The 17,268-nt window shown below is 42.5% G+C and overlaps 1 protein-coding gene across 3 annotated transcripts in view; it reads right to left on the bottom strand.

Annotated features, from left to right (window-relative positions):
- ndst3 (N-deacetylase/N-sulfotransferase (heparan glucosaminyl) 3) overlaps positions 1-17,268 on the bottom strand; it is a 1,004,816-nt gene that overhangs the window by 759,127 nt on the left and 228,421 nt on the right. For 2 of the 3 annotated variants that reach the window (XM_078543131.1, XM_078543140.1), the window contains exon 2: positions 7,843-7,986. The gene's annotated coding sequence lies outside the window, so the exon portion shown is untranslated. The remainder of the gene's footprint in view (positions 1-7,842; positions 7,987-17,268) is intronic. The other variant, XM_078543148.1, reaches the window with a different exon arrangement.

The following is a 17,268-nucleotide window of genomic DNA, read 5'->3' as shown; positions in this document are numbered from 1 at the left end:
AACAGGCTTCATTGCTGCTAGTGGATTTAACCTGAAAACTGAGGAAAGCATCTGGAGATGGTCACTTGAAGTTAAGAAGAAATGGGGATATGGGGATCCATTGGAAGCTGGGAGTAACTGTGGACTGTTTGCTAAAAGGATTGTAATCTCATTAAGAGCCTGATGGGTGATGAGTATACAAATGGAATGTCACTTTTTTAGTTAAAGCTAAGTTGCCTACAAAAAAAGTGTTTAATTAATAGTGTTATTTAGTCATTTGTTACAGTAGAAGGTTTAAAACATGTCAGGTCATTCTTTCAGTGGTTAACTGGATTTTCAAATCTCTTTTTAAAATCTCTTTTATTGGTCTTTATGGAGATCATAACAACCATCATTACTTTTGTTATTTAATCTTTCTTGCTCTGCTCTGTAACAGCACTTTGCCTTTTGTTTGTTTGTTTCTTCCACTCCTTCCATCCACTTTTCCAAGACTCCATACTTGCTTAAAAGTGGTTCATTTCTAACATCTTCCAGTTATGATGAAAGGCTATCAGCCTAAAATATTAACTCTAAATTTCTTTCCTAGCAGGTGTTGTCTAACCTACTGAGTGTTTTTGGTATTTTCTGTTTTAAAAATTGCTGCCCAGCATCTGCAGTTTTTTGCTTTTGACCTCTATTTTGGCAGCCTTATCAAATCCATGGAACATCTATGGTTTGCAATCTTCAAATCATAGCACCAGAATTTTGCAATGAATAGGTCAAGGTAATTTGAGGTGGAAAGTAAAATAAATAAAGGCAAAATGTGTAAGGAAAGAGCAATGATTGATTCACCAATTACAGACCCTAAATGTTTAATTGCATCCTGAATTAATTTGTAGGCATTCACTACAATGAAACATTAAATATTTAAAATGTTGCATTATTAAACTGATTATTGTAATGCCACTAGATATGTTGGAGTAAGTATAATTGACAACACTCAATTTATCACATTATCTCAGTAGTTGCAATTTCTTTTAAATATTCAATTATTCTTTAGGCCTTTAATATGCTAAAAAATGGAAGAAAATCTGGGTAATTATTATATGATGTATAATACATTTTGTTCCATTAATTAATTAATGAAATTAAAAGCTATTGCACTTTTTGTTGCTCAAATCTTTTTATTGAAATACTTAAGTTCTTTGCCTCAGTTGAAGATAACTAATAATCCACTGAACATGATTATAAACGACTGAAGAAAACATCACTGATGCGAGTTTTCAACTCAATTTGAATAAACACATCAATACTCTGGCTCCCAGGCCATCAAATTGCACAAAGGAAATAGATTTCATAATGTATAATTTAACATTTTGCCACAAGAGAATTTGATGAAATATTAGGTAAAATAGTTTGCCATGTGCCCTTGCCAGACAAAGTGAACTGCACTTCTAACCAAGACTGTAGAAATCAGCCAAAAAATGAACCCAAGTTTACAAGATTAAAACTTTCATTTCTTATACACTAGTAATATACTTGTGTATTAATAAAAAATAATTGTGAAAATTCCAACAAACTGATCACAGTAGAAGCAACAAAAAGTATATTCTCCCAATGAACAATTCCCTTAACACAATTTAGCCCATCCTCAAGGGTTCAAAATATTTCATTTTTCCTTGGCTATCTGTGCCTCCCTGATTTCCACAGAAGATGTTAATATGGTATTCATGAAGAAATAAAAGTTCATCAGAATATTTTACGATTACAACTTCAGAAACTTGTCTTTTCCCTTAACATTATGTATTTTTGCTCTGAACATTTCAAAGCAGTGTGGCAGCAGGAATAACCAAAAGATGTTGCTTTTGGCATTGAACAATATTCTCAGGAACAGATGATGCTGACTCTTTGAAATATCAAAGGGTAACAATATTATGGATGAATAGCACATAATTGCTTTCAGCCTTAAACTGAGATTTTGTCATTTTTCACGGATGATTTGCATCTTTCATTAATTTTCCCAGCAGCTAAACCTTCCATAGTAAAAATAACTGACATAAACTTCAACTTCAACAAGATGTGAGGGAGCTACAATTGCTTTGTCCAATGAAAAAGCATGAATAGAACACATGCTGCTGTTTAAAGTATGTGGGATGATTGGTGCATATTAAATACTCTTTAACAGGGAGTGTTCAATCAGCACATTGGGAGCTGGAGCTGACAATGATTGATGCTTCACCCTGAACATTGATTTAATTAGACGCACCAACATTGCACAAAATAACATTTAAAGAAGCGTTTTGTCAACATCAAAATATGCACAAGCAATTCCAATACTTTCCAAGGCCAGATGCTTAGGAAAATAACAGTGCAGGTAGAGGCTATTAAATTCATTAGGCATGGGCTTTTATCTAAGTTTCAAAATAAATATATGCATATGTCAGATATTTATTTCAAACAAAAATTAGATTTATAAAAAAGCAATTTCACCTTTTCTTTCTTCATATTTATTGCTTGCTTCAAATATCATCTTAACCCAGAAACAACAGGAGACGCGTTATAATCAAATAGCTCATTCAAATCTATCGATAAGTTCTTCACTTTAATTCTTTAAAGCAGTAATGCAGAACTAGATGTCTTGTTTCAATACTTTTGGCTACTTTCCACGGAATTAGAATTACCTTTTTTTTTGGTATGTATAATGTATATTTGCAAGTAACTTCTAAAGGCACCTTGAAATAAGGTGATTAATATGTTAAATAGAAGTTGTTTTCCACAGAGACTAAAAGATAAACAATTTGTTATCTTCTTGGTAATCAAAAAAAACTTCACACTTACTGACCTGGGGTGGAATTTTCCAGCCAGTCCCGCCAAAGTCAAAGGACTTTTGAATGGCTCACTGCATTTTTCCACCCCCAGCCCCTCCCCGCTGTGACTGGGCCACAAAATTCCACCTCTGGAGTCTCCAGGTCAATGGTTTTTACGATGCAACTCAACCAAAATTTACATGAATAACACAAAGTTATGAAATTTTAAGCTTGAGTTATGCTCACTGCAAAACAAGTCTCTGTGATATTTTATGTTAGTTTTGAAAAAAAACATAGGCCGGGATTTTCCAGCCCCGGTGCGGGCGAGACCTGGCGCCCCAGTTGGAAGTCCATTGACTTGTGGAAGGACTGGAAGATCCCAGCGGCGGGTGGGTGCGGAAAATCCCGCCCATAGTGTGAGAAACAAGCCCTGCCCAAAACTGGCTACACCCCAGGGTGAACTAATCACTAGTGAGAGTTTCCACTAACTGTGCTTGTCTTCAAGGAGGCTCTAAAAATAAAGTTAGATCATTTAGGCGCAAGATTGAAAGATTTTGATTCGATTTGATTTTAAAGTTACCAACAAACTGATTGCTATACTCCAATCTAATTAGAAAATAGTTTTGTACAATTTTTAAAACTCATTTTCAATCATTTAAAATTGGGCTACTCATAGGGTTAATGCATACTGTAGAAAGCCTAGAGGAGTATAGAAAATACAGGGGTGAAGTAAGAATGGAAATTAGGAAAGCAAAGAGAGGATACGAAAAAACATTGGCAGGTAAAACCAAAGAAATCCTAAGATGCTTTACCAATACATCAAGAGCAAGAGAATAACTAAGGAAATGGTAGGGCCTAACAGAGATGTACATGGTAACTTCTAGGTTGATGCAGAAGATGTGGGCAAGGTTCTCAATGAGTACTTTGTTTCTGTCCTCACTAAGGAGAGGGATGATGCAGACATTCTAGTTAAGGAGGAAGAGTGTGAAATATTTGATATTATAAGCATAGTGAGAGAGGAAATACTGGAGGAACTGGTATCCTTGAAGGTGGATAACTCACTAGGGCCAGATGGACTATCCTAGGCTGTTGAAGGAAGCCAGGGAGGAAATAGCAGATGCTCTGAGGATAATTTTCCAATCCTCACCAGATACAGGTGAGGCTCCAGAGGATCGGAGGTTTGCGAACGTTGTACCATTATTTAAAACGGGTGCGAGGGATAGGCCAGAAAATTATAGGCTGGTCAGTCTGACTTCGGTGGTGGACAAATTATTGGAAATAATCCTGAGAGACAGGATTAACTGTCACTTAGAAAGGTACGGATTGATCAGGGATAGTCAGCATGGTTTTGTTGGGGGAAGATCGTGTCTTACTAACTGAGTAGAATTTTTTGAGGAAGTAATAAGAAGGATTGATGAGGGTAGTGTAGTGGATGTTATCTACATGGATTTTAGTAAGGTATTTGACAAGGTCCCACATGGTAGACCAATCAGGAAAGTGAGATCTCATGGGATAGAGGGGAAGGTGGCAAGTTGGATCCAAAATTGGCTCAGTGACAGGAAACAAAGGGTAATGGTCGATGGATGTTTTAGCGAATGGGAAAAGTTTCCAGTGATGTTCCACAGGGCTCAGTGTTGGGGGCCTTGCTGTTTGTTGTATATTTTAATGAGTTAGACTTAAATGTGGGAGGCATGATTGGGAAATTTGCAGATGATACAAAAATTGGCCATGTAGTTGATAGTGAAGAGGATAGCTGTTGACTCCAGAATGATATGAATGATTTGGTTGAGTAGGCGGAGAAGTGGCAAATGGAATTCAACCTGGAGAAGTGGGAGCTAATGCATTTGGGGAGAGCAAACAAAACAAGGGAATACTCAATAAACGGGAAGTTATTGAAGGGGTTGAGGAAGTGCGAGACCTTGGAGTGCATGTCCACAGGATGTGAAGGTGACAGGGCAGGTGGACAGGGTGGTAAAGAAAGCTGTTTTCCTTAGAACAGAGGAGGATAAGGGATGACCTAATTGGGGCATACAAAATTATGAGAGCCTTAAATACGGAAGACAGGAAAGACTTGATTCCTCTGGCCGAGGTGTCAATTATCAGGGGGCATAGATTTAAGGTGATTGTTGGAAGGATTAGAGGGGATATGAGGAAAATCTTTTTCGCCCAGATGGTGATGGGCATCTGGAATTCACTGCCTAAGTTTGTGGTTGAGACTGAAATGCTCAACTCATTTAAAAGGTACCTGGATCTGCAGCTGAAGTGCTGTAACCGGCAAGGCTATGGACCAGGTGCTGGAAAATGGGATTAAAATGAGTGGCCAGTTTCCTTGTTCTCCTTTTTGGCCAGTGCAGACACGATGGGCTGAATTGCCTCTTCCTGCACCATAACTTTTCTATGGTTCTATGGTTCTAGGTGCTAGGTTGGCACTATGATTTAAACCATTTTTTGTGATAAACCAATGTAAACTTTAATCAAACTTTACCTTAAATATGTCAGGGAATTTTTTTAAAGCAGATGTAAAAGAACTAATTTAAAAATGCTGTCCAAGTGCACTGGTTCATGAAAGATTTTACATTCAGTGATATACACATGAGTTTAGACGAAAGCTTCAGGGAGAGAAAAACCATGTACTTTTCAAAACATATGTAATTTTTGGCGCTATTTGTACTGGAATTGCTTATTGCACTCAAAGCAGAAACTCTGCCCCCCACTGTGTTGAAGATTCCTTTAATCCCTGTCCACCTAGGAAGAGGGAGATTAAAATAAAGAGACACAGGAACAATGGTATACAAGCTTTTTGAAATAGTACAGCTGGAAAGGCAGTCAGGTTTATTAACTAGAAGGCAGTGACAGAATTTGTTACGATGAAGAGATTCGGCTTTTACTCAGGTCAGTGATGTGGAAAGCATAAAATGTTCTATAGTTTGTATTAATTTGTGAAAATAAGCTATACCATTTGAAATAAGTGATCCTGGTCACAGTGGCTATGCTGTATATTCACTGTGAAATAAAAGCTTGTTGTTTCAAATCAGGTCTCATCTCACCAAGTGTGTCTTCAGTCTTCCTTTGCAAAGACTGAAGAAGCATCCATGTGAAAGGCAGGAATGTTCAATTGGCTTGTGGGGGCATGTGATTGCTATGGTCCTAATTTACATTTATGTGTAAGGAGGTATGGAGTGTCATTGAGAATCAATTGCCTTTAAAGTAAGACTTTTGGAGGGTTTATGGGGGAGTAACTGACACCAATGGACCAAAGGTATTTATGGCTGTCGTAAAGATTTAAAATCAAGCTGATTTTGGAATTCTCTAACCTAGAGGCTTGTGGGTGCTTAGTCAATGAATATATTCAAGACAGGCATTAAGGAAATTAAAGCGGGTAAGGATAGTGTGGGAAGGCGGAGTTGAGACAGACAATCAGGCATGATCGTATTGAATGGCAGAGCAGGCTTGAAGAACCAAATGTCCTCCTGTTTCTTATGGTCTTATGAACTCATCTTTAGAATTATGTTATTCCTTCACCAAGCACCCATCATTAACAGGTGAAATTTCCCCGTGTCTTTGTCCATTTATATTTCTACAAGCCTATTCCTTTCTTTATCAGGCATACTTCACTCCTTTAAGGATATCCTACAGGATCTTCATTTCAACAAACCTTCAAATAGCAAACATTACAAATCGGTGAGCAATTTCCTCAGAGCTGCTCCCACTCTGCTGCATTTAACTTCACAAAACGACTTTTTTCAAAAATGTGAACAGGATTTCTGCAGCCCCTCCAATGAAATCACAGGTGGTTTGGGGGGGGGGGGGGGGGGGGGGGGTGGTGCGGAGAAATAACCTGGGAAATACCTACCATAGTGTGTAAATCAATCAATATATTTATTTCTAATCAAATTGTAACATAATGCCAACAAATTATGGGTATCAAAAGAAAAAGAGGAATCTTCAAAAACAAAATCAAAATGGTGTGTAGCACTCCACACCAATGAATTGCTTTTGGCTTGCAGACACCGGCAATTTAGGAAATGAGGGAATTTCTAGGTTGCACATGGGAAAAAATTCAATTTGTTTCAGTGATGTTGGTGGAGGAACAAAATTAATGCAGATGGTAGGAGAACTATTCTGCTTTGCTTTGTATACTACCATGATATCTTTTAAATTCTGAGAGAGTTAACAGGGCCTCAGTTTAATGTCTCATCAATAAGATAGCGCTTCCAATAATGCAACCATTCTTTAAGGTTGCACTGAACCGTCTGCCTTGATTATGCGCTTGTATGTATGGAGTGCCATGCCTTTCTAATTCAGGTAAGAGGATTAACCCTGAGCCAAGTCTCAGGCAAAAAGGTAAAAATTTACACACCATGGCCAGGATTTTGTCCTCGTTGGGCGGGCTCGGCATGGACGGGCGGGAAAGGTCAGGAAGTCGACTGCAATTTCATGCTGGTGGACCAATTAAGGCCCGCCCAGCGTGAAACGTGCGCTGCAGCGATCAGCGCTGACTGTTTGGGGGGGGAAGGAGGGCCAGTGGGGAACTTTGCGCATGTGCACGGGTGCGCGCAGGAAAAGCTCCCTGAGGCACAAAGCTGAATCAGGGAGATGGAGATTTATGAAAATAAAAAATAAAGAATTTTAAAATGTTAAAAAAACTGTCCCCTCATGTGACTCTGTCAAATGAGCAGGGAGATGTTATTAATGAAGAGTTAAAATTTTAATTTTATTTTTAATTGCTGTTGGAAACCTCATCCCACCCGTGGATGAGGTTACCTAAAAAATGCTAAGGCCGCTTGGCCTTTTCACCTGCCCGCCAACCATGAGTGCTGACTCCCACGCTGACCGAAATATCGCGCGAGTGTGCGATGACATCGGGACACTCACCCGACCCATCGTGCGTCACTTTACACTCGTATGCGTCAGGCGCACGCCTGCCCGATGAGCTAAAAATTCTGGTCTTTCATATGACCAGTTACCAGAGCTCAGAAGTTTCAAACTTCATTATTTTATTTTACACGTAGCTTTCAGAAAAAAATATGTGCTCCAACTAGACAGAATTGAGAGAATACATGAGAATTACACAAACCTGTCTGTGGAGATACAGTTACAATTCAGGTGTCCTTAGTTGCTTTGATGATTATGCACTTTTTTCTTCAAGGAACTTTAAGTAGCACATGGTCTTATTCATTCATCAGGGAAACTAGTCTCACTTCTCTCCATCTGCAGCCTGCTAAAGAAAAGAGACTGAATTAGTGCAATGGAAATTTGATAACATTCCAAGCAGAGAAGGAATCTTATAAGAGGCGGCATGTTCCCATCCCATAGAGAGACCTTGTTGTACTTTGGCAACATCATTATATTAATTGAAGAAGAGGAATAATTTTGACTTAGGGCAACAGTGTAAAACAGATGATATTGAAGCAGCCGTCCATTATACATATCTCCTGATTTTCATTTTCATGGAAACCATGGAAACATTTCCTACTTCTTCCTGTGTTACACACCCATGCCCCACTTCTGAGTTTGCCCATTCAGTCACTTGAGATGTGTTAAAAGAGAATTGTTGCATGTGTGTCACGTTTGGTCAGTTTTCATTCGTTCTCAATAAGGATTTTGCTTTCAAGAAATTGCTCAAAACAAATTCAGGCAACTTACTGTTTTAATTGGCAGCTACTCAATTTGACAAAATCAGGGCATTTAACCCCTTTTGTAAAAAAGGTAAAATATAGCCCTTAGTGCTGTAAGCCTTTTCATAATCCATACTTTATTGACTTCTACATAGATTAGATTTTCTGATAAGCATTCCAGCACTGAGCATCTAGAAATCGTGAACGCATATCAGGAACGTGGCCATGGAAGTCCATGAAACCTGTTCAGTTTCCTGTCCATAAGTTAATTGGCAAAAAATCTTATCGGACACACTGACCTCTGTGCCTTATTTTCCAATTTGCAGTCCCGACATAGTAAGTATACCAGGAATGCTATTTCATAAAATTTTCCTGCCTAGGAATTCCTGAGCTAGTTGACTGCATGTGTAATTTATTCACAGTCATCATTCATAATAATTGATAAAATAATTCATTTATTATAACTGTCACTTACTGATTTCCCCATAATATTCCTGCCAAGTTAATCCATCCACTTTGCATGCAACTTTTAAAAAAACAGTCTACCTTTCCAATCTACTTCAACTTCCAATTTGATAAACCAGAAACTACTTAGCAACTGGGCAGTCAAATTAATGTTTTCTTCTTGATTGAAACAAAGAAGAAGAAAAAGGAGTAAGGGTCATGCAGTGTGACAAATAATCTTAATGCAGTCTTGAAAAGAAATGTGGTGCGTTGACCAAGAAAACCGTTATCCTAGTACCATACAAGGCAAGGATGATCAGCAATCAAAGCCAAATATTATCCATGTTGAAACTATTTTAATTAACAGGTTCTCATTGATGTGAACAACAATATATAAACTTACTTATCACAGGGTTTGGATTTTGTAATTGAGTAATAAGGTAACCGGTATACAAATTCATGATCTCCATCCCTCTTTTGTAAAACACAAGGTGAAAGAGTATTATCCTTATTAAATTACACTATCCATTAAACCAATAATAATTATTGCATGTTAATAATGGAAAATTAATCCACTTATTTGGTGAACAAGTAACAGCTGGAAACCTTCAATTGTTTTAGGGATACAAAAATAATTTAAGTAAAGCTGATCTTGCTCATGTTTTGCAGTCAGCAGTGAAGAAATTTGGCATTCACCTTGCTGCTGGTGGTTCTTAGAGTTTCCGTGACTTCTCAGCATACACTTCCTCTAATCTGGCGTCCTTTCCAGCGTGCCACCCTAACTTTCTCAGCTGCTTTTAGTGTGACATAGTGGACAAGAATAGCAAGTTCATGCCAGATATTTATCGTTGTGTCAATCGGAAAGGACTGCATTAGAGAATCCTATCGAGGTGCACAGTATCGCTAAAAACATCTTCTGGGTTTTCACAAATTAACTACTCATGCGCAGAAACTAAAAGTTGCAGTTTGCTTAACACCATAATAATGGCGAACACTGATAGCTCCACCATTATTATTACCACTGCAAAATCCAGGCCAGTGTTTTATCTGACCAATGAGAGAGTTCATCCTAGTCTCACCTTTGTGTTCTTTCTCAAGTTAGTGCAAGGCACTTCAGAGGGGTACAGTTGTTACATCACAGGAAGTCCAGCCACAGTGATGATCACTCTCAGATCTATAATTTGTACCACATTCAGATCTACAATTCGTGCAACATTCAGATCCATAATTCATGCCCCAACCCCACCAACTCCAACATGACATCTCACCTAGTTCAATACCAGTCCAAGGACACCCATTTGGGAGATAGTAGCTAATATGTCAGGTCAGATTGCTTTGCTAAATCAGTATTTGCCACTTGAAAAACAGACATAATGCAGACCAATTTGTACCACGTAGTCTAAATGCAAGTTGCTGTTGTTGAAGTGGAATGTCTAAATTTTGAAATAGTGATAAGAAATTCTTTATTGGAGATTGGAATTTATGAACCATTAAGTCACTGGAAGATTATATGAGTTTTGTGCAGAATGGTTAATGTGAAGAATGACTTTATTTATAAATGATTTGGATAAAGAAATAGAGAGCCATATATTTAAGTTTGCTGCTTTCACCAAGTTAGGTGGTACAAAAAGTAATGTAAATGGGGAGTGGTAAGTTGAAAAAGGACAATGGTAACTTAATTAAATGGGAAACACTGTGACAGGTAGAGTTCAATGTGGAAAAGGGTGAGGTCATCCACTTTGAACTTAAAGGAAAGGAGAGTGTGCAGTGCAGATTTACAAAAATGATAATGAAACGAGTTGAATTATGAGGACAGGGTGCATAGACTAAGCTTGATTTTTTTCTTTAATATAGAAGTGTAGCAAGGTAAGGAACGAGCTCTCGATATCCAGCATACGACTTTGGAGCAGGACCGGAGGAGGGGCCCCACCCACTGCGAGGCTCTAGGTACCCACCAGCAGAGGTAGTCAGCCTGGGAGGATATCAGGCAGGAAATTCAGTCGCCCTGGGAGCTCCCCTCGGAATAGGAGAAAATGGGGGTGTGGAGCCAAAGCCCGCAGCGCTGGCTGAAGAAAGCTGGAAGTGGGGCCTGAGCTGAGACCATGGGCAGGAGGGGAAGTAGCAACCAAATGCCTAAAGGAGAGAGAGAGAGAGAGGGAGCAAGACTGAAGACAGGAGCTAAAGCAGCAAATTAAGCCTGGTGAGTTGTTATTTTTTAAGTTCATTCACAGGATGTGGGCTTCACTGGCTGGTCCAGCATTTATTGCCCATCCCTAGTTGTCCTTGAGAAGGTGGTGGTGAGCTGCCTTCTTGAACCGCTGCAGTCCATGTGGTGTAGGTACACCCACAGTGCTATTAGGAAGGGAGTTCCAGAATTTTGACCCAGCGACAGTGAAGGAACAGCGATATATTTCCAAGTCAGAATGCTGAGGGGCTTGGAGAGGAAATTCCAGGTGGTAGTGTTCCTATCTATCTGCTTCCCCTTTCCTTCTAGACAGTAGTGGTTATGGGTTTTGAAGGTGCTTTCGAAGGAGCCTTGGTGAATTCCTGCAGTGCATCTTGTAGGTGGTACACACTACTGCTACTGTGCGCGGTGATGGAGGGTGTGAATGTTTGTGGATATGCTGCCAATCAAGCGGGCTGCTTTGTCCTGGATGGTGTCAAGCTTCTTGAGTGTTGTGGGAGCTGCACTCATCCAGGCAAGTGGAGAGTATTCCATCACACTCCTGATTTGTGCCTTGTAGATAGTGGACAGCCTCTGGTGAGTCAGAAGGTGAGTTACTCATTGCAGGATTTCTAGCCTCTGACCTGCTCTTGTAGCCACAGTACTTGTAGAGTCATAGAGTCATAGAGGTCTACAGCACAGAAAAAGGCCCTTCAGTCTATCGAGTCTGTGCCGGTCAAACAAGTACCTAACTATTCTAATCCCATTTTCCAGCACTAGTCCCATAGTCTTGCATGTCATGGCATTGCAAGTGCACATCCAAATACTCCTTAAATGATATGACGGTTTCTGCCTCTACCACACTTTCAGGCAGTGAATTCCAGATTCCCACCACCCTCTGAGTGAAAAAATTCTTCCTCACATCCCCTCTAAACTTCCTGCCCCTTACCTTAAACCTATGCCCCCTGGTTATTGATCCCTCCACTAAGGGGAAAAGTTCCTTCCTGTCTATCCTATCTATGCCCCTCATAATTTTATACACCACAATCATGTTCCCGTTCAATCTCCTCTGCTCCAGTGAAAATAACCCTATCCTGCCCAATCTCTCCTCGTAACTAAAACTCTGCAGCCCAGGTAACAGCCTGGTAAATCTCCTCTGCACTCTCTCTAGTGCAATCACATCCTTCCTATAATGCAGATTCCAGAACTGCACGCAATTCTCTAGCTGTGGCCTAAGCAGCGTTTTATACAGTCCCAGCATGACCTCCCTGCTCTTATATTCCATGCCTCGGCTAACAAAGGCAAGTATCCCATATGCCTTTCTAACCACCTTATCTACCTATCCCGCTACCTTAAGGGACCGGTGGACATGTACACCAAGGCCCCTCTGACCTTCGGTACTTCTCAGGGTCCTACCATTCATTGTGTATTCCCGTGCCTTGTTTGTCCTGCCCAAGTGCATCACCTCACACTTATCTGGATTAAATCCCATTTGATCAGTTCATCCGACCAGCCCATCTATATCCTCCTGTAATCTAAGGCTATCCTCCTCATTATTTACCACCCTACCAATTTTCATGTCATCTGCGAAATTACTGATCAACCCTCCGACTTCAAGTCTAAATCGTTTATATATACCACAAACAGCAAGGGACCCAACACCGATCCCTGTGGAACCCCACTGAACACAGGCATCCAGTCACAAAAACACCCCTCGACCATCACTCTCTGCTTCCTGCCACTCAGCCAATTCTGGATCCATAATTGCCTTGGATCCCATGGGCTCTTACCTTCGTTATCAACCTCCCATGTGGAACCTTATTTAAAGCCTTGCTTAAGTCCAAGTAGACTACATCAAATGCATTGCCCTCATCTACACACCTGGTCACCTCTTCGAAAAATTCAATCAAATTGGTCAGACATGACCTCCCCTTAACAAAACCATGCTGGCTGTCCTTGATTAATCCCTGCCTCTCTAAGTGTAGATTAATTCTGTCCCGCAGAATTGCTTTCAATAGTTTCCCCACCACTGAGGTTAGACTGACTGGCCTGTAGTTCCCTGGTTTATCCCTTCCTCCCTTCTTGAATAACGGTACCACTTTGGCTGTCCTCCAGTCCTCTGGCACCTCTCCTGTGGCCAGAGAGGTATTGAAAATTATTGCCAGCGTCCCTGCTATCTCCTCCCTTGCCTTACTCAACAGCCTGGGATACATTTCATCCAGGCCTGGAGATTTATCTGGAGATTTTAAGCCTGCCAAACCACTTAAAACCTCCTCCTTTTCTATGCTAATTTCTTTAATTATATCACAATCATTCTGCCTGATTTCCATATCCACGTCGTCCCTCTCACTTGTGAACACTGATAAAAAGTATTCATTTAGAACCCGACCTACATCTTCCGGCTCCACACACAAATTACCACTATGGTCCTTAATGGGCCCCACTCTTTCCCTAGTTATCTTCTTACTCTTATTGTACTTGTAAAATAACTTTGGATTTTCCTTTATTTTACCTGCCAATGCTTTTTTATGCCCCCTTTTTGCTCTCTTAATTTCCTTTTTAAGTTTCCCCCTACACATTCTGTACTCCTCTGGGGCTTCTACTGTTTTGAGCCCTTGGTATCTACCATAAGCCTCCCTTTTTCTCTTTATCCAATCCTGTGTATCCCTGGACATCCAGGGTTCCTTGGATTTGTTGGTCCCACCCTTTGTCTTTATTGGAATATGTTGGCCCTGTACTCTCCCTATTTCCTTCTTGAATGAGTCCCACTGCTCTGACGCAGATTTACTTAAAAGTAGCTGATCCCAGTCCACTCTGGCCAAATCATATCTGACCTTATTAAAATCGGCCTTCCCCCAATTTAGAACTCTGATTTCTGGCCCATCCTTGTCCTTTTCCATAACAACATTGAATCTAACGGAGTTATGATCACCATCTGCAAAATGCTCCCCCAATGATACCTCTACTACTTGCCCCGCTTCATTCCCTAAAATTATGTCAGGACCGCCCCCTTTCTTGTAGGACCTTCTACGTACTGGCTTAAAAAGCTCTCCTGGATGCATTTTAAGAATTCTGCTCCCTCTAAACCTATCACACGATGACTAACCCAGTTAATGTTGGGGAAGTTGAAATCCCTGACTATTACTACCCTATTATTTTTACACTTCTCTGAAATTTGCCCACTTATCTGCTCTTCAATTTCTCTCTGACTGTTTGGGGGCCTATATTACACTCCCAGCAATGTGATTGCTCCTTTTTTGTTTTTCCGTTCTCCCCATATGGCTTCATTTGAGGAGCGTCCTAAGATGTCATCCCTCCTTACTGCAGTAATTGATTCCGTTATCAATATTGCGATACCCCCTCCTGTTTTATCTCCTTCCCTGTCTCGCCTGAAGACCCTAGATCCTGAAATATTGAGCTGCCAAACCTGCCCCTCTCTCAACCATGGCTAAATTTTCTGTTTGGCGGGGGGGGCGGAGCAGGAGCCGACGTGGGCGGGCGCGGACCCGATTGGCGTCCCCAATTGGAGCTGTGCTGCCATTTTGCACAGGCAGGCCAATTAAGGCCCGCCCAGCGCATTTCCGACCCCCGTGGTTAGCGGGAGTGTGAGGGCGGCGGTGGGCATGCACAGAACGCCAGGTCCAATAGCGACCCGGCAGTCTGTTTAAAAGAAGGCCTGGCAGCCTCCTGTAGGCTGCTCACAATGGCCACCTGGAGATCCAACCACAGGGGGTCTGCTCAGCAGGGCACTCTGGAGGGAAGGACAGAGGAGTAGGGCAGGCTGCAGGGTCTGCCACAGGAGCAGGGCAGGCTGCAGGGTAGGCCAGCAGGGGGCCAACGTGCCCCTCGCTTTTCTGGTGATTGCGTTGCTGCCCTCCTCGAGGAGGTGCCAGCGCGGTGGGAAGTGTTGGTCCCCCAGGATGGGAGGAGGTGGTGGAGGTGGTGAGCTCCCGTGACATGGTGCAGCGCACCTGGATCCAGTGCCGTAAGAGCTTCAATAATTTGTTGCGCTCTGGAAGGGTGAGTACCATGTTGGCAATGGGAATTTAACCCAGCAGGTAGCCTTAGCCTTTGAGGGCCCCCCCCCCAAGTCTTACTGTCGTGACTGCATTGAATCATGTTGGGAATTTCTCGTACGCTGGGTGGGCAAGCAAATAGCGCCCATGCTCAGATCAGCCTGAGTGGTTCATGAGGAGATTAGTTCTCCCCACACCATGTGTTGGTCTTAGTTGCACATGACTAGTCTGGGGGCAACCGGCAGGAGATGCAGCCAGGCGCATACTCAGAACTCCAACATACGTCCTATTCAGTGTGATGAGATAGTGGAAGGGGAGCCTCAAGGTGTTGTGGCCAAGAGCCATCTGCTGCCCTCAATGCCACACCTAGTTGCACCTCCTTGCCATGGGCGCTAAGACCCGTGTGTTTCCTAAAGTGACATGGGTAGCATGTGTCCAAGGTGGCCGTTGGGAGGGGGGTTGGGAGTAGGCGTACTATCTTCATGTGACTGATCAGCAGTAGCGGGGAGAGGAGGCACTGGAGGCCTAATATGGACCACTGTGGTTGGGGTGCGGCGTGCTCATGCAGAGTCCATGTGTGATTAGACGCAATGAATGGTCTTCTCTGTTTTTCAGGAGAAAAATGCTCACAATGCCTGTGAGCGTTTGCGGACTGGAGGCAGCCAGGCCCAGCTGATGATTTTAAGCCGCTTTGAGCAGGAGGCCCTGGGGCTTGAGAGGTGCCATGCACCCAGGTCCATAGGTGTCGCTGAGGCTGGGGTGGAATGGCCAGGTATTTGAGGTCCACAGTGACATCCGCTCTGTCTTCCCACCATCCAAAGCACTGATGGCTGCTGCAATCGTTAATGCAGCAACACTGCTCATTCACAGACTGATACAGTCAGACGTGTGGGTCATAGACAAAGGTCCCTGGGCCCTTTGAAGATGCGCATCTCTAGCACCTTCCAAAGTCGCCTTATCCCATTTCTGACCACTGTCCCCATGGCCTTGTATGCCATGGCATCGCTGCTGCACATCCAAATACTTATTACATCTTAGGAGGGTTTCTGCGTCCACCACCCTTTCAGCCAGTGCGTCCCACATTACTGTGTACAAGAGTTCCTCATCACCTCACCTGTCAACCTCATGCCGATTACCTTAAATCAGTGCCACCAGGTTACTCATCCCTCCGCCAAGGGGAAAAGTTCCTTTCTGTTGACCCTATCCATGCCCCTCATAATGTTATAAAGCTGAATAATAATACCCCTCAATCTCCTCTGCTCCAGGGGAAATATTCCCAGTCTATGTTATGTCTTGTCATAACTCCAACTCTCCAGCCTGGCATGCATCCTGGTCAGCGACCTCTGCACTCTCTCCACTCCAATCACATCCTTCCCGTGAAGTGCATATCACAACTGCACGCAGAACTATAGCTGTGGCCTAGGCAGCGTTTTCTGCACTTGCAACGTGACCTCCCTATTCCTATACTCTATTCCTCGGCTAATAAAGGCAAGTATGGCATTTACCTTCTTAAAGACCTTATGTACCTGTCCCACTACCTTAACGGGCCTGTTGACATGCCCAGCAAGGTCCCTCTGATCCTCCTTACTTTCCACACTCCTAACATTCCTTGTGTATTCCCGTACCTTGTTTCTCCTGACCAAGTGGATCACCTCACACCTATCCATATAACATTCCATTTGGCATTCCTTAGGCCATCTGACCAGCCCATCTGTACCTGCCTGTAATGTTTGGGTCTCCTCCTGACTAGTTGCCACCGCACCAATATTCGTCTCCATAGGTTCTGGAAGGTTGAGTGCACAATGAGCCTGGGGGAAAGCGATGAAGTGTGTCACTGTATGGACGCTAACTGATCCACTGTCCTTGTTCTTATTTTCAGCATCATCAGAGCCTGTCCACCAGGATCGATTGCAGATGCCCCCTCTCACACCTGAGGGCCATGAACTGTCCCCTGCATCACACAATTTCTGTCAGGCAGGCACCAACGCAGATAATAGCACCTCGGTGGGAATTGCAACATTGGGCACAGTGGAGAGGGCATTTCACAATCTCTGGAGGAGATGGCAGAGACAGAGAGTGCCGATGGCACCAGCAGCCAAAGGACTGCAGGGGACCAGGCACATGCTGAGTCCGGTCGTGATGATGTGCCTCTGGAGTCGTCCACAACGCAGCAGCTGCAGGAAATGTGGATGGGTGTGCGGGAGCATCTGGGAGTGATACAAGAGACTATGCTTCGCTTGGTGTCCGTGGTGGAGGAGTCC

The sequence above is a fragment of the Cetorhinus maximus genome, chromosome 1, assembly GCF_964194155.1.
Source record: "Cetorhinus maximus chromosome 1, sCetMax3.hap1.1, whole genome shotgun sequence".
NCBI lineage: Eukaryota > Metazoa > Chordata > Chondrichthyes > Lamniformes > Cetorhinidae > Cetorhinus > Cetorhinus maximus.
The sequence above is the reverse complement of the archived record's forward strand: the minus strand, read 5'-3'. Positions and strand labels throughout refer to the sequence as shown.